We start from the raw sequence: 17,285 nt of genomic DNA, 5'->3' as shown, positions 1-17,285 counted from the left end.
CCACCTCTGCTGGATGGGGCATCACTGTCCCCGGAGCTGCTGCCTGCCCTGCAGCATTGGCTAGCTGCAGCGTAATGAAAGCAAGCTCATTTTCTTTCATTAATTGTAGCACTGATTGAATTTCTGATGTTTGAATGAGGAAGGGCCTGAAGAAAATTACAATGAGGAAACTTGGTCGTACAACAAAAAAAGTGAAACAGAGGAAAACAAGAGCAAAACAGACTAAGCCCTAATAACAAAGACGCTGGCTGTATGATTTCTGCGCACCATAATCATGGCTTGTGCTGTAGCAGCCTGGGAATTGCCTTCCTTTTTCATAACTTTCACCCAACTCTCAAACCAGAAATCAGATTGCTGTTCTAAAAACATACATTCCACATCATATTCTCTGGATGCATTAGTCTAGCTTTTCCCAGGCATAGCTATGTTTCCAAAGATGGCATATTTTACATGGGATGCATCCTGGAGTGCATTGCCTCTCCTGCAATGATTAAAAAGATTAACTTCAATTGCCAGTAACTGCAGTGAAAAGCACTGAAGGATCAACTCTTAATTACAAAGAGAAACTAAAATGTGGCAATTAACTTTATTCATGCTATCAGCAAAAAAAACAAAAACAAAAACAACCATGGCTGGAAGTAATAAACACATTCTGCGTTATTACTGAGAGAGAAAGGCTCTGGTATCTGCAGTGAGCTTTTCCATCAGTGCAAGCATGCCTAAGAAGAGGGTTGGTATACCATTGATTTTACTGCCACTTAAAAAGCCATTCAAATAAGCAGCGAGTTAGAAGCTGCAGAGCAGTTCTGAACTTGCTAATATCCTTGGTTTGTCTACTTGAAGCGCGGCCATAGAGCACAGGAAAGACAAAACATCACTGCCAGTCTCAGCTGCAGCTCTCTGCCCCCAGAGCAGCAGAGATGTGAGCCTGGGCCTGGCCAGGCTGCAGCTCCCAGCACATCATCTCCTGTGCACCAGAGCTTGATGCAGATTGGGTCAGATTGGCCAGAGGAAATTGTCTTTCCCGCCCCCCATTTTGAAGGAGGTAAAATTCAGGCACAGTAACTTCAAGTGGTGAGTTAAAATACTGCTGGTGAGAGCATTCCATGGAAGCTGGCTTCCAAAAATAAATTAGGAATTATCAATGCCTATTTCAGGCTGCGGAAGCCACGAACTGGCATGGACAGCCTGGGGCAGCCTGGGGCAGCCTGTTGCCTGCAACAAAATACCAAATCCAACACGTGTAGGAGGACCAGAGAGAGATGTGAAGCTCACTTAAGGGCTTTCAGGGAGGTAAAGTGTGTAAAGGAGCAAAAATCTGCATCTGCTCCTTCCATCCAGAATCATAGAATTGCTCAGGTTGGAAAAAGCCTTAAAGATCATCAAGTCCAACTGCAACCTGACCATACTTCCCTAACTCTAACAACCTTCTGCTAAATCATGTCCCTGAGCACGATCCTCGTCAGGAGCAGCGACCATTGTTCCATAGCCTACATAGCTAAATAAGACTTTCAATTAGCAGAGGTCTGTATCACTGCTCAAAGTGGTATTGATATTTTTACATTAGAATTGTAAAGTGTGATACACCACCACAAAAGATACCCCTCTGAATACTGAACCGAACGAATCTCTGAACGGATATTGTTTTGACATCCTTTTATAGCAACATTATGTTATTACAGAAAAATAGGACAGACCTCCTCTGGAAGACATTCACTACAGCACAAGAAGTACCTCGGAGGGATGGCAGATTTTCTGTCAGGCAGTCAGGTCCTCTGCTTTTATCACATGCCACAAAGCCACCGAGACTGCTGGAGACAACGGCAGCGGTGCCCAGTGCTGGGTCTGTCCCCTCCTGCTCCAGCCTGCGAGGAGCTGCCAAAGGAAACCAATAATTTCCACAAAGATCAAGGCGAGTTTAATCACAGAGCCTTGGTCTGGGGCCAGCTCTTGTTCTTTCAGGCAAAAACTTCAGCAGCAAGCATATGGCAAATGCTATTTCCCTCTGGATCAATATGTTACCCTCTCCTTTACCGGAGTGAAGTGTATCCAACCTGTCTCCTTGGTTGGTCACGGAATTTCTCTTTTCTCAGCTGCAGCACGCTGACAGACATCTGTGTCTCCATCCTGAAAACAACTCTTGCAGTAAAGCAACAAAAGTGCAGAATTGCAGTTCGTGACAGATTTCAAAGGGCTGTGTCAATCCACAAATGCACGAGCATTCCAAGAGCCGCTAGGAAAACAATTAATGTCTGGCTGTAATGTAATTTCCTTTGGTCAGTCCTCTCTACTGAAAAAGGCAGATTTCAGGAGCGCTTTAATGCCAGTCGATGTTTCAGGGAGCTGCAGTGCAAGGAGATACATCGCTCTTCCTCACTCTTCCTTGGGGTCCTTCCCAAAGTCTCCTGGAATGCACAGGACCTCAGGACACTTTTTAAAAAAACTTATTTTTCAATTTAATTATATTGGTACATTATTATGCTTGTTATCAGATAAGAGGACTGCAGTGCTGTTCTGATCTCACATTGCTGTAGGGGGCCACAGTGGCACGTGTGCGTACTTACAGCAAGCTGTGGTTCACATCCTTGTGGGTATGTTTCATACATGGGGCCATGACTGCATTCTTTAATACCCTGATGCTTGTGCTGCTCTAAGGACACGATTCTTCTCCTCAAAACAAGGAATTATTGATGCAGTTGAGCTTTCTAGATCAAAATCGACGACTTGAATTTCTTTGAGGTCATGAAGCGTGCAATGTGAAGTGAAAACAGAGTAATTCAGTTACAACAGTAAGTACGTTTAGCATCATCTTGTCCCCTCTACCCTCTTCTATTCATCTTTGTGGCATTTCCTTGAGAAAACATAAATGTTCCTCTTGTTTTGCAGCTTAATCTCCATATGTTTATCAGCTGTAATTGCAGCTTGGTCACAGTAATTAAAATACATGACACCTACTTGTTAATGTAGGCAAGAAAAATAATTTTCCCTGTCACCATTTCAAAACATTTGTTTAAATTGTAGCCACAAAGAATACACACGTTAATGCAGTAAGTGCCAAAAACCCCTCCGTGTGAGTCAAGAGGAGCCAGTGCCAGCTTCATCCAGCAGTGGATTTGGTGGATAAAGCAGAAATGTGTCACAATCAAAGCCAGTATTTGCTCTTTCTTAATACGGGGTGAACTGTGATATGATACCTGCTACCTTCTCCTTTACACCATCAGAGCATCCCTTCTGCCCTCAGGGACACACTGCAGCTCAGGTTCCTTAGTGCCACCCGGAGCCTTGGGCACTGTCTGCAGCACCAGCTCTGGTGTGCCCAAGGAAAGCCATGGCTGTAGGAAAGCCCCCAAACCAATAGCCTTCCCAAGGAAGCCAAGGCCTTTGGAAAACAACAGGAACTTCTTGCTGTGTGCTTTTCCTACCCTTAAAACCACAAAGATAGCCCTGGACTGACGCTTCATGGAACACGAGTCAAAAGATGAGAAAGGCTTTAGAACATGTTAATGAAGCAATTATTATAAACCCTTCTCTGAATGAGGCAGGATAAAATCTAAGTAAGTCACAGCTTAAACGTACTCCCAAATTTGTTCACGTAGCACCAGAGCATATTTACCAGAGAGCACTAAGAATAAGGTCAGCATTAAAGCAAAGATTTAAGAAACAGAATAAAAGGATCTTTGTAATTTGGTTGTGCTCAGGAGGCTCTGCTTGTTGACACAGACGCAGCCCAGTTATTTCTCCACACACAACAGCCATTACTCATCCATTGGGTCACACTGCATTTCCCATTCTTTTAGGCAGAGCCTCGGAGTTATTGATCCCATGAATCAAAGTGGCGGGGCTGTGAGGGCCGTGTGCTGCAGTGGGGGGACGGAGACGGATGGGGCTGCTGGCGTGGGCTCCATGGGGAAGGAGGCACTGGAGATCACTGAATGCTAACTATTTTTCTAAATGGCTGTCAAGTCACTTCCAAGGTGCAAGCAATGAAGTCAGCACTCTCTATTTTTCTTTCCATTCATTTGGGAGGGTGGTGAACTCGTGAAAACACATGACGGCTCAGTGAATGTTGTGGAGGTATGAGCATTGCTTAAAATCCCGTTAGGAGGGAGCAGAAGTTTACCATTATCCCATGCAGCATCTCATCCTCCCTTCACCTCTGCACCCAAGCTGTGCTTATTTCAAGTAACAGTGCCATAAGACGAGGTGTAGAAATTAAACCTTCCAGGAATCACATATCCTGTGTCATCCACTCAATTGGCTCGTACAAATCTGGAGTACTTCATCTACATAAAATGATTTCTTCTTCTTTCCCCCAAATCCTTAAGGAGGTTTAAGAACTGTGAACACACTCAAACCAAGTTACATGGCTGCTCTTTGGGAGAGAACGGGACACAGAGAGAACATGCAGACTGGAAACCCAAGAGGGGTGCAGCAGCATGCGTTAGCTAACAGCTGTGATGACACCGTCCTGTAGCCTGTGGCAGCAGAGCAGGAATCAGATGATCTTTAAGGTTCCTTAAACTCAAATCACTCTATGATTCTACGCTTAATTAGGTAATACAAACAGCATTTCCACCTGAATTCATCCTCACCAGCAAGAGAAGGAAAATCCCCATCTTGCAGTCTCTTCCTACCACCAAAGCAGCATCGAACCCATCCACACACATTTATAAGTCCAGTGTCAACTAATGGAAGTTTACGTGGGAAGGTGAAAGACCATCAATTTAGTGGGAAAGGCAGAGGTTATCACATAATTTCAGCCCCTCTGCTGTGTGCAGGTCGCCAACCGCCAGATCAGGCTGCCCACAGCCACATCCAGCCTGGCCTTGAATGCCTGCAGGGATGGGGCATCCACAGCCTCCTTGGGCAACCTGTGCCAGTGCCTCACCACCCTCTGGGTGAAAAACTTCCCCCTCATATCCAACCTAAACCTCCCCTGTCTCAGTTGAAAACCATTCCCCCTTGTCCTATCTCCATCCACCCTTGTAAACAGCCATTCTCCCTCCTGTTTATACGCTCCTTTCAAATTTTGGAAGGCCACAATGAGGTCTCCCCAGAGCCTTCTCCACACAATAAACAGAGTTCCTACCCCTTTCCACTGAGCAACACTCCTTCCTTCTCTTCCCCCAGACACTGCAACAATAAGTGTGGCTCATGGGAAGATTTTCTTGCATTATTTTTACCGAGATGTAGATACTTTCCCTGCTTTGATTTAGGAACAGCCGCTGAAATTGCACAAGGCTGGGACTAATCTGCATGCACAGCTCCCCACGTGCAGCTCGATGCGTGCTGGCAATGAGCTCAAGCAACACAATATATTGTGACAGCTCTCGAAAACTTGTACCTTAAGGAGCTTACAGGAAATGGGCTGGCTGTTGCTTTGCAGCAGAAAACATGTTATCTGAGAAGATAAATCCCATTAGGCAATGAAATATGCTTCGTTTCAATAGCAAAAAAAAAGAAAAGATCTCCATATTTTTTTGTTCACTCTTTTCTTTTTATAGCATCTCCTTTACCTTCGTTCTTTGGATACTCCCAGGAAGGAAATAAATAAATCTGCATTTTCCCCAGTACGAAAGTTAAGCAGGCAAAGACATGGACCAAAGTAGAGGCATTGTGTGGTGCAAAGCAGCAGTGTGTCATGGAACAGGAATGTGCAGCAGCTGGGGATGGGGGAAAGACCTGTGGTCTGGCTGATCCCACTATCTGTGGCTGAGGACCACAAGGATGTGATCAGGGATGTACTACCACCTACAATTAACAGAAGTAAAGTGGGTAAGTGCCTGCTGCTGTAAAATATTTGTTTGGAAATCAACCAAAACCAGTTCCAATTAGGAACATTAAAAAAAAAATGAAACAAAAAGTGGCTCTAGCTGTGCAGGGGCAGGCAGCATTGGGTCCCCTACAGTGTGCAGCTGGCCCTGGGACAGGGCAGCTCCATGGGCTGCTGCTTGAGGGAGGCTCTGCTGCTCGCTCAGCCCAGTTAGCTTGCTTTTTTTCCCCAAGCAAACAGCAGGGCTTAATAACTGCACCCTGTGCTGTGCAAGTCTCACCAAGATGGACTCACACTTAGCAAAGCAGCTCCTCTGAAAAGGCTCAAAAGTGGGAATAAAACTGCCCGTGTGAGGAGGTGAGCACTCTGCAGAGAGGCTGCTGTCAGTGCTGTGCCCTGTGAGCACCTGGGCTGCCGATGGCACTGATAGCACTTGGGCTGAGGAGTTGGAAATGGCCCTGCAATAAGAGCAATAGCAGCTGAGACTCATTTGGAGTCTTTGCTGGATACTTTCTTTTAATTTAAGAAGGAAATACCAATACTTAACACACTAGTGTTATTGCTTCTTTCCACACATGAGCTGTTTGATATATTAACCCCTGAGGAGAAGTTTCTGAGTTGCTTTGGGCTCCATAACAAAGATGCATCCCCTACACAGACAGTGTCTGGTGGAGCCACACTAAGATCCATGGCTCTTTTGCCTACAAAACAGACTGTAGGCTGCAAATGCCTCTAAAAACATCATTATGCCACGGCGTGGTGGCTATTTCCACTGGGGACACACAAGTCTGGTTTTTGCTTCCACTTGTAATAAGATACAGTAGAGATTGCTAACAAGCACGAGATCTATGAGAGGCAGATCCTAAGGCTCATCAATGAAGTTATGTTATCTCAGGTTAACATCCCATTAAAAACACATAATTCATTCTTAACCCTTAAAGTCTAAAATGCTGTAGGAAAGCTGCACGGTGCATTTCTTGCTATTTCAGAATAAATTCAGGCCCTCGAACTCACAATGCGACCTATTTTTCAATAAATAGAGTTTTCATGCTACACTAACACACAGCAGGGTCAGAAAAAATAACCTTCATTTATTTTACCAGGGGGAAAAAGACACAGACTGAAACTCACCCTAGCTCTATCATCATTATATGCATTTTAGCAAATGTATTTGAAATGCTATGCGAGTTCTTTGCTCAGGGAACAGCACGACCGTTTGCTACCATTGGCTGTGCAGCTCTCACTGATGGGCTGCAACACGACTCCTCCGGCTCCATCAGACTGCATCCCTCATCACTTTGCTACCAACTGGATTCAGATTGGAACCCACGTACTGCGTTTATTGTTTTTCTAAAAAGAAGAGAATTAGATGTCTTTGTTCGTGTCCTGGACATCAAGCACACGTGCATGTGCTGAGAGAGGGAAAGCAGCATCACCTCGTGCTCTCACAAAGAGAGCTGAGAACCAAACCGAAGCCGGGCATCCTCAGCTTTAAGGAGTTGATCCATGCAACTACAAAAGCATTTTAATATGGGGATTCCTTCTCAATTTCCTGGCTGATAACGAGGGATGTGCAAAGGACGGTATCATTTGCAAAGCTGTGGGATTGGTGATGGCAGAAGGCAAACCCTGTGTCTCCTACTGGTGTGCCTGAACTGCTGTACCACTATGACATCTGTGACAGCATCAGTTGTTGCCTGGACCTCAGCTGTCTGGGCAGCTGAACAGAAGGAGGGAGAGGCCCTAGCCTGCCTCTCCCCAGGGTGACCAGCAGCTGCTGCAAACACTCTGGACTGATGGAACAGGAAAAACTCCATTTCCTTTTGAAAAGAAAATGAACCAAACCTGGCTCCTCCTTATTCCACAGAATATTCCAGTTGACTTCATTTTTCCAGAAGCCAATGAGCACAGACATCTCCCTGCAGCTCTAAGGGATCTTCCCCTGGAAATTTTCTTTCCTATGTGGAGCAATCTAGAGCTTTATTTGACCCTAATGCATGAACCACTTCCTAGCGACCCGTGCAGAATTTGCTCCCAGACATGCAGTTAGTTTCCAGGCAGTCCTATGCAGAGCCAGGACCCTGTGGGCCCCTTTCAACTCAGGGAATGCCATGACTCCACCATTCTACTGTTCCTCAAGTAACATTCACCTGGCTGAAGGCATTATTCAGGCCCCACAGTTATCTGCCTCAGCCACAACAGATCTGGTCACAACCAGCACCTGAGCACACTGATAGGAAGCACATAATTTTCCTCTCGTCTGATCCTCAAACTTAGCAATTTTCTCTTTTATAACATTTCACGAAGAGGAAGGAAGATGATGAGTAGGGGAAAAAGAATAGATAACAGAGAGGATAATGGTAAAAAGAGTCTGAGAAGAGGTGATACCTAATTTACTACAAACAACAGCAGCAGTACAAGAACTTCAGGTATTATATAGACAAAGCGTGAATAAAACCTATTCTCAGTCTGAACAATTTATTGCATTTTGTGTTCTTTTTTTTCCCCACTTATTCCAGAGTATATTTTTTATGGATTCATTTCAGTAAAAGAAAAATATCTTTCTTTATACGAGTACAGCGTGTAGCTCTGGGTAAAGTGATATTGCCTGGGCAGCTGATGGAAAAGTCCAACATTTTTTGGCAATACAAAAAGGCGCAACATGATAAAGAAATGAGACAAATAAGAAGCTATTAACAAAAGTATTCTTAATTGCTTTTCTGCACAGTGTGCTGTAGTTTGACATCTGTAGGAAACCACAGCACAAAAGGACTGATTATTGCTTGTTCCTGTAGGATCACCCCCCAGACTGATACGATTATGTGAATTTCCTTTGTGGTCACGGTGTATCAGTAATAGGACTGTTAGTTGGTCTGCTCTTTATAGAGAGAAGTTTTACTCAATACTGTAATTTTCAGCAGCTTCAGGCAGTTCTCAGGCAGGCGAGCACAGCTTTACCCAGAGACTCTTTCCATCACTGGTCTATTTACAGCCATGGGGGAATTTGGGAGAGTTGGTATATTTTTTGGTAAAACATTTAGGCAGGAAAATAAATGCACTGATACATGTTTTGTCATTCTAAACACAACGAGGAACCAAAATACAAATTATATAGTAGACTTCGTCTTATTCCCAGAACACTTTTCCTGTTCTTTCCTTATGAGTGCATGGATAAGGCTAATTTCCCTTACCTCATATAACTCTGTTAACTGATGTTTGTTGCAGCTGGAAGCGTCTCAGAGCTGAAGATCCTGCAGAGGACAGCCTGCTGTTCCCCCAGCAACAAGGCTCCTGTGTCCTGCTCACAATGCTCACTGCGTGAATGAGGAAGAGAGGATGTCCTGTCAGCTTCACAGCTCCTAAAGGAGGTTTCACCCTCACTGATGCCCATCCCATCAGAATACCACTCAGAGTTGCCCAATTACAGACCTTACCCAAAACACCCCATCAGAATGCACTTCTTTTCACTGTGTTGGAACTGTAGTTTATGCTGTGAGGAAGGATTCCAGAGCAGGAGCCTACACTGCCTTCTCTACGTGGCTTTCCAGCAGCTCCTTCCAGCCCAAACTTATGAAGCTGAGCCCCCACTTTGCACCCAGAGCATGGTGTGACCAGGCCTGGAGCTCCTCCAACTGCACAAAGTGCAGGAAATGAAATCTGAAGCTAAATCGACCTCCCACATAGTTATGCACACAATAGCTTGCTAAGAAGTGTAAATAATTACTAATATTCCGCTTACCATCACTGTGTTCATTTCCAGACTGTGAAGACACCTAGCACGGCCTTTCCCTCCGAATAGCTGATCAGCAGATTAAAATACTTTCATTATACTCCTTTTGTTTGATTGTGAGTGACTGTGGCGATCTCCCAGGATCTGCAGCTGAAGAACAATGTCACAAAGACCCACGTGGGTAATTGCTGTGCATGTGCAGCAGGACCATTTCCGACTTATCCGAATATTTCTTCAATTTCCTTGCTAATAAAACAAAAGAAATAGAATGAAGAACATCTAACTGGTAAACTCATACGTGCTGATTGAGAAAGGAGAGGTGAAGTGGGGATGGGGAGAACTGTTTCACCTGGAGCACCATGACATCCCACTGGGATTTCGCAGTGCAAACTGGAAGTACGTCATTCCCTCTTTTTCTTCCCTTAGGTATTCTCTCTGCACTTGCAGGCAGGAGTACATTCAAAATGCACATTCACAATGCCCAAAGTTTTGTTTTAGGCGTCAGCTATACAACTTCAAGCCTCACTAAATCATACAGTCCTACAGTGAGCTTGGCAGGGAAGTGCTGGGATGTTTCCATTTGTTCACAGACACAAAAAAGGGAATCTTTTGCATTGCTACAAGTGATGGATGTCAGAAAACACAGAAAGTACCACAAGTATTTCCCAGAGTGAGCAAACATCCGCTCTTTTTTAACACATGAAAAATTAACACAATCAAATTCCACTGTAAAACACGCGTCAGAATTTGCTTTACCAGCTTTATTACCTTGACGACTGGGATACGTTTTACTTTTCCCAAAGAAGAAGCACACATCTAAACGAGAGGAAAACTGATGATATACAGCTAGTGAGTGGTCATGAAAAATAAGGGCCCAAAATTTATCTGTGTCATTAGTATACAATGATGCTCATGTGCCATAAGCAATACTGTAATGGAATAAATCAGAAACACTGGTAGCAATGATCATAATCCTTATTGTTTACTGTAGTGCCTAGCAATAAGGGTTCAGGATCCCACTTTTATTGGTGTTGTCAGAAGCGTAACGCATAAAGGGGCTTGGAGAGGCAGGCACAGAGGTGAAAGAAAGTGAATTTCCTCTTAATATCTAACCTGAATTGCTCCTTTTTTAGTTTTAAGCCATGCCCCCACATCCAGTCACTATCAGACCACGTATGAAGTCCCTCTCCTGTTTATAAGCTCCCCCCAGGTACTGGAAGGCCACAGTGAGGTCTCCCTGAACCATCTCTTCCCCAGGCTGCAAAACCCAGCTCTCAGCCTTTCCTCACAGCAGAGGTGCTCCAGCCCTCTGAGCATCTTTCTGGCCCTCCTCTAGACCTGCTCCACCAGTTCCATGGCTTCCCTGTGTTGCGTTGGCACTTTAAAACACAGATGGTCTGGATGAGGTCCAAAATAGCCTGGGAAAACAGAGGCGATGGACAGTCGAACCATGCAGGAAAGGTAGGAGTGCTGGGGGGGCACCTGGCTGCCATGACTGGGAGCAGAGCAGATGGATGAGTCAGGATGGGATGGCAGCCCTGGGGATGGGCAGAGCTGCAGCTGGGCAGCTCCACAGTGGCTGCAAAAGGGCCAGATCAAGATAGCACTTGTGTGATGAAAAAGGCTGTGAGATAAATCTAGACCTCACTACACGCTGGAGAATTCACACAGGAAAAAATGCTCTCCTCCCCTGGCTCAGCCTCAGCTAAAAAAAACTATTTACTTGTTAACTATTCACATTATGTATTTTATATATTTAAATTCATGGAAATGTTTACTTATATACTTATATTTCACGGACTATAAAACAATAATAACAAACTCCAAATTAGTCGTTTCCTCTCAGATAATAAAGTCGCAATGAGAAAAATTTGTTGCTTCCAATTGTTCCAACCAGTGTTGGAAATGACATGAAAATCTCTTTGGCAGTCATTACAGCCTAATTGTTTTGGAAAGCTGCAAGAGAATCATCATCGCTTTTTTGTTGCTGGTTGGTTTGCTAAAGAAAAGTTAGTTTCATTCAAAGCAATTAAATATTTCAATCCCTTTATTCTTAAAAACAAAACAGAGAAGTGAACTGGCAAATTCTTTCAAATACTCTGTGAAAATATTTTTCTATAAAATAGAATGTACAGCTCGCTTTTTTTTTTTTTTTCTTAAACTGATGGGAAGCAACTTGGATCTGCCAAAATTCTTTGCTAATATATATTTTGTAGTAAGCTGGATATCTATCCTCAGTTTTGTAATCCCAGTTCAGTGCCGGGAGCTGTTAAACTCATGAATTATGCATTTCATTCTATAAACACAAAAGAAAAAACACTTACGCTGTAATTAGCTTATTTGCTGTTATCCAAGATCACAGTAGTTCATAGAATAATTAATAAAAAGAAGGCGTCTTTCTGATGTTACCTGGGGCAGCCCTAGAGGTGCTGGGGAAGGCAGACCACTGTCTGACCACTTTAAGAAGATTGGATAGAGCAGAAAACCAAACATGAAGTGTTTGAGGTAGAGCATAAAGAAACCTGATGTTCAGGTACTGGTGTGAGGCTCAGAGCATCTCATCCCTGCCTGCTACAACCTCCCTGTGGCAACCTGAAACGCGTGGGCAGCAGTGCCAATAAAAACAACACCTTGCCCTACAGTGGGGATCCTTCCAGCCTTTTCTTTACACCCTGTTTAACAAGTACATCCTCTATTTTCAGGCCTTTCCCTGACAAATTCCTATTCAACAAAACCTCCGTTTTTACCCCGGACACATCCAGATCCAACCTGAGATGAGCTCGTCAGAGAAGAGTTTTTCAAGTTTAGAAAATTAATTCTTATGCCTCATCTCAGGCTTAGCAGATGCTTGGGAATCTTTAATAGCTGTAATTACTTAGTTTATAGTTATTGCGTTGTCATATCTCTTATAGAAGCAGATCAAAGTTTATGAATACCTCTGTAATTAGAGGACATATATCAGGAACAAGATAACTCCAACTGCTGCTCATCACATCACTAATTTCACTGTGTCGCTTCTCGAAGCCCTTATCCTTATTCTTAATGGCCATGCTCAATAACCATCAACAGAGTCTGAGACAGCACCACATCTGGCTGCATATTTATTCTAGATTTCAAATTATACCAATCATTGTGTGCTGGATAAAGTCTAGGCTCATTCTTTAAGTACCATAATCCTGTTTACAAGACAAAAATCCCAAGCCCCCGATGCGATGCACACAGCGCACCCTCTGGCAGCTCAATCAGATTTTTCTCTAGCTCAGTCAATCTCTAGCTCATACAAATGGCTCAGTTCTCCCGGCATTCCCAAAACATATGAAAAAAGAAGGCATGACCAACACCTACCTGCTTCTAGCACATCTACAGTAGCACTGAATCACAGAATCACAGAATGGCCAGGGCTGGAAGAGACGTCAAGGATCATGAATCTCCAACCCCCTGCCACACGCAGGGCCACCAACCTCCACATTTCACAGCAGCCCAGGCTGCCCAGGGCCCCATCCAACCTGGCCTTGAACACCTCCAGGGATGGACGGGGCATCACAGCCTCTCTGGGCAGCTGTTCCAGCACCTCACCGCTCTCTCTGTAAAGAACTTCTCCCTGACATCCAACCTAAACCTCCCCTCCCTCAACTTCAAACCATTTCCACTTGTCCTGCAGTTATCTACCCTGTCAAAGAGTTGATTCCCCTCCTGTTTGTAGGCTCCCTTTAGGTATTGAAAGGCTGCAGTGAGATTGCCCTGCAGCCTTCTTTTCTCCAGGCTGAACAAGCCCAGCTCCCTCAGCTTGTCTTCATAGGGGAGCCTGTCTTCATAGGGGCTTTCACTGAAGAAAGAAGTAAAGCAGATGTATTTTATTATTATTATTTTTACCTTGGCAACGTTACCAGTAGATGCCTTAGTGCTCACGTGGTACCATAGAAATTGCAAGGAGGTGATGCTCCCAGTGCTGCTGCTGCTTCTATGTGGAAAAATACTCCCTCACTTAAAGAACATTCCGACAAATACATTTGGTGTTTAGCCAACATCCTGGTCTCTGCTGGCATGTTTCAGCAGCAGCCAGCACCTAAGTCAGTATGATTCATTGGATCAATAATTCTAAGGTCTGTACCTAAAAGGTTGAAAAATGTGGAAAAACCTGGCAGAAGAGTAATGATGGTAATGTTCAGCAAAATGGTTAATGAGGCTTGGGAAAAGCAGGCTTTGGGAGGAGAGAAATATGTACAGGTTTAACCTTGCACACAAGCTTCCGCAGAACATTCTGTCTTCTGGGTTAACTATAAAGTCCCCACACATTAAGAGACAGCTGTAGTCATTGACATGTTCACTCTTTCATGGATTGGCCCTTTCCCACTTCCACGCACCGGTTGCTGGAGGAGGATGTGGCTCTTTTCCAGGTCACCGTATCCCCAACCATTACTTGCTGAATGGCTGATGTTGGTGGCACAGTTACATAAAGGCACAGAAAATAAGGTTACTTTCTGCCTCCTTACCTGAACATTTTGGCTCATTACTGCTCCCTGACCCCTCCTTCAGCTGCCATCCTATCAGAAATAACTCAATTCCTTCCCAGCCCGCTGCTTCCTCATCATTTCGCTTCCCTCAGTGGGTGTAATAGAATCCTGTGCATAAGGTGCTATGCCCAAAGGATGCTCAATAGCAGTAATACCAGTAGCTAAGGCTAGTGATATCATACAGCATTTGATTACTTCAGGGAAAAAAGGACACTGCAGCTGCAATTACCTGTCATTCCTCCCCCTCTCATGGCTTTGGAAGAACCATCAGGTCTGTAAATGCATTTTGCCACAAGCTGGAACACACATCAGGTTGTATGCAATGGCACTGCTCTGTGCTTTACATGGGATGGGAAGATGGTATCCATAATCAGAGCAATAATTCTGAAATGAACTCAGATAAGGGACTAATAGCTAAGTGATCTGAACATCAAAGCCCCATCTTCCTCCTCAGCAAAGCAGCCACAACACATTATCACCCGTACATTTTTCTTTTTAAAATACAGTTTTGCATTAATTTATCCCTCATCCAAAAGCTGGACAAAAGCAACATGCTTTTTAATGGTTGTTAAATACTCTGCAATTTGTCTCCTATTTGTCAGCTGGCATTAGAAGAGATCTATAACTAATCTCGGTGCCACCAATGACACCGCCTGCTGCACACTCCCTCCATCCATAAAGCATCACATCCACAGTGAGGACAATTAGATGCCTCTGATCTCTTCTCTATAATTCACTTTCCTATCTAATCAACAATTATCCATAATGAACTTTGCATTGCTAGCTCAAGCTCAGCAGTTTCTCTTGCTTAGTGCAAGGCATAAAGGAAAAACCGGTGGCAAATGGCATAGCATGTTTTATGAAGTGGTTTCTGAATAATCACACTTTAATTTTAAAGCTGTTTAACAGCCATAGCAAATGGCAGACAAAAGAGCTGAAGTGAGGAGTGTGACCTATGAAACTGATGAAAATTCATTTGGAAAAACCCTTTATTAGAAAAGGGTCTTCTTGTCACAGGCCTATAAATCACAGGTGAAAATGAACCTAAATGGTAGGAAGCAATTGGTTTTACAATTCCAGATCCTTGCAGTGATACGAGTGGTGTTAACAATGTAAGGAAAAGGAAATACTGCCGTCCAGGCTCATGGTCAGGATGTTCCCCACGGCCAGGGGGCACTTGGGTGTTCAGAACCCTGCAAAGAACTCCTGTAGGATCTCTGCTGGGCAGGGAAGGCAGCTGGCTGGCCAGGAACAAGCACTTCCCATCCTGGTTGGATGTCTCACCTCCCAGAACTTCAGAACTCACCTCCAGAACTTCACAGCCTTTGGTTGCGATGCATCCCCTGCGAGCCCGATGCTCCTCCAGGCATGCAGATGGAGCTCACCATTGAACCAAGAGCCAGTCCTTACAAAGTACCCCGAGCCAAAGAGAAGTTTCCAGAAGCTTTGCTGTTGTAACTGAAGGAGAATTAAAAAAATAAATAAATCTGAGCAGAGGTGAAGATCTTCAAAGTAATGGAAGAAAAGGAGTTCTGAAAAGAACCCTTCCGAAGACCCCATGCATTGTAATCTAATTCCTGTGAACACTAATCCATCCAAATGTACCACTGACATTAAAAATACTAAGTAGGGTTAAAAAAAAACCTTAAACTACTCCTTGTGTGTATTTGTCTCCTAACAGCAAACTGCGCTCTCAGCTCTGTCAGACAGGCTCAGACCTCTGGATTATCTGATCAATAGCAAACAAGAATGAGAGTATTTTCAGTTCACTGGATAAAAGTCAAGGAACAGAGAAATAATAATGGAAGCAGCGATTCAATCAGAAGGAGCTGTAGTAGGTGGCACAAAGCTATAGGACAAATGTCAAGCACACAAACAAATAGCACAGCTGAAGTGAAAAAGCACGAGTTATCAGAGTGTCTTTTAGAAGGGCTCAGTGGGTCAGATTCCTCCTCCGCCACTGGCATTGCTGGGAAAAAAAATTATTGGTGGAAGTAAAATGATGCGAGGCCACAACGTTTGTCAAACCTGTGGTCCCAAACTTTGAGCCGTGGAGCCACACCTGTTCTGATCAACATTCATTTCAAGCCATTGTGACCAGAATTGCAAACAACATCCTGCATACACCAGTTAGCATAGCTGCACTGATATTCTGGTTTATATGCAATGATCAACTCAAATATTCAAATCATTCTCTGCCTCCATCATCTACCACTGTAATTTTCCAGTTATGGCAGAAATTTTTCATTTCTAAGTACCAAAGTGCACAAGCTTGTACTTTTTTTATTATTATTATTATTATTCATCTTATTTTCATTACTGCAGTCCTCCCAGTCATCTCTCTCCTTCTGTACACCCAACCTCCTCTGCACCAGCAATACCTCCCTAGGCTGTGTCACTGGCAAATCCCAGTATCACACTGCCAGCTTAAGTGCCAGTCTCAAACCTGTTTCTAATGAACTCTATTAATAACTCCATTCCTACAGGGTAGCTCTTCTTTTAGCACCTAATTAGTTTTTGCCGCTTTCCCACTCATCTTACAAGGTGCTAAATAGAAACGATTGAATCTAACAACTCGAAGGTTCTTTTCATTCTGGCACTGTTGGCATTTTCCAACTCTCACCAACAAGTGGGGATGGGACTTTCTCTGTGTCCCTGGATGCTCACAGCACTGTGCAATGGCAGCATGATGAGCAGTTTGGGACACAAATTGCTCGTCGTGTCCAGCACACAAAAATTGCATGGTGTTGGAACATGGAGAGTTTTCCATGGGGCACCTTCAGACATCACTTGGGATGCAACAAAGGACACCAAACGTGCACACCTACATGCAGCAGACAGCGGGCTGTGCCTACAGCTCACAGTGTAAAAACAAACAGCAGAGTACCAGAAAGCCACAGCTGCTGGCTCTGATGCAATGTACTTTTTTTTTTTAAACAAAGCCTTCAGCAAGTTCAAAGTTTAATATTCAACCAAACATTAGTTATAATTCAATGTGGAGTACTTAGTAATTCACTAAGTGAATTTGAGTGCTATTCTTTGGGAAAAATCACTTACTGTAACACATGCAATCTCCTTTCCTTTCCCCCACACCAGGAATATGGCTACTCAAAGCCCTCAGGAGTGCCCACTAAGCTGAAAGCCAATGTGTTTCCTCTCACACACTGAAAAGGCTCTTGTAGAACAGAATTTTTCTATGTGAAGGATTTCCTCTCTTCTGACAAGTGAATAAATGCCCAACTTGATGCTCAGTTTAGTGCTGGCAAGA

At 43.9% G+C, this 17,285-nt stretch overlaps 1 long non-coding RNA gene across 1 annotated transcript; it reads right to left on the bottom strand.

Moving 5' to 3' along the window:
* Nucleotides 1–1,252: 1,252 nt before the first annotated feature.
* Nucleotides 1,253–15,534, bottom strand: LOC125698668 (uncharacterized). Its single transcript, XR_007379250.1, has 5 exons — nt 15,324–15,534; nt 9,513–9,749; nt 8,965–9,087; nt 2,023–2,405; nt 1,253–1,875 (listed from the first exon to the last, which is right to left on the bottom strand). It is a non-coding gene; the product is annotated as an uncharacterized LOC125698668 (long non-coding RNA).
* Nucleotides 15,535–17,285: the final 1,751 nt, after the last annotated feature.

Source organism: Lagopus muta, chromosome 11 (genome assembly GCF_023343835.1).
Source record: "Lagopus muta isolate bLagMut1 chromosome 11, bLagMut1 primary, whole genome shotgun sequence".
In the NCBI taxonomy this organism is placed as follows: Eukaryota; Metazoa; Chordata; class Aves; order Galliformes; family Phasianidae; genus Lagopus; species Lagopus muta.
The sequence above is the reverse complement of the archived record's forward strand: the minus strand, read 5'-3'. Positions and strand labels throughout refer to the sequence as shown.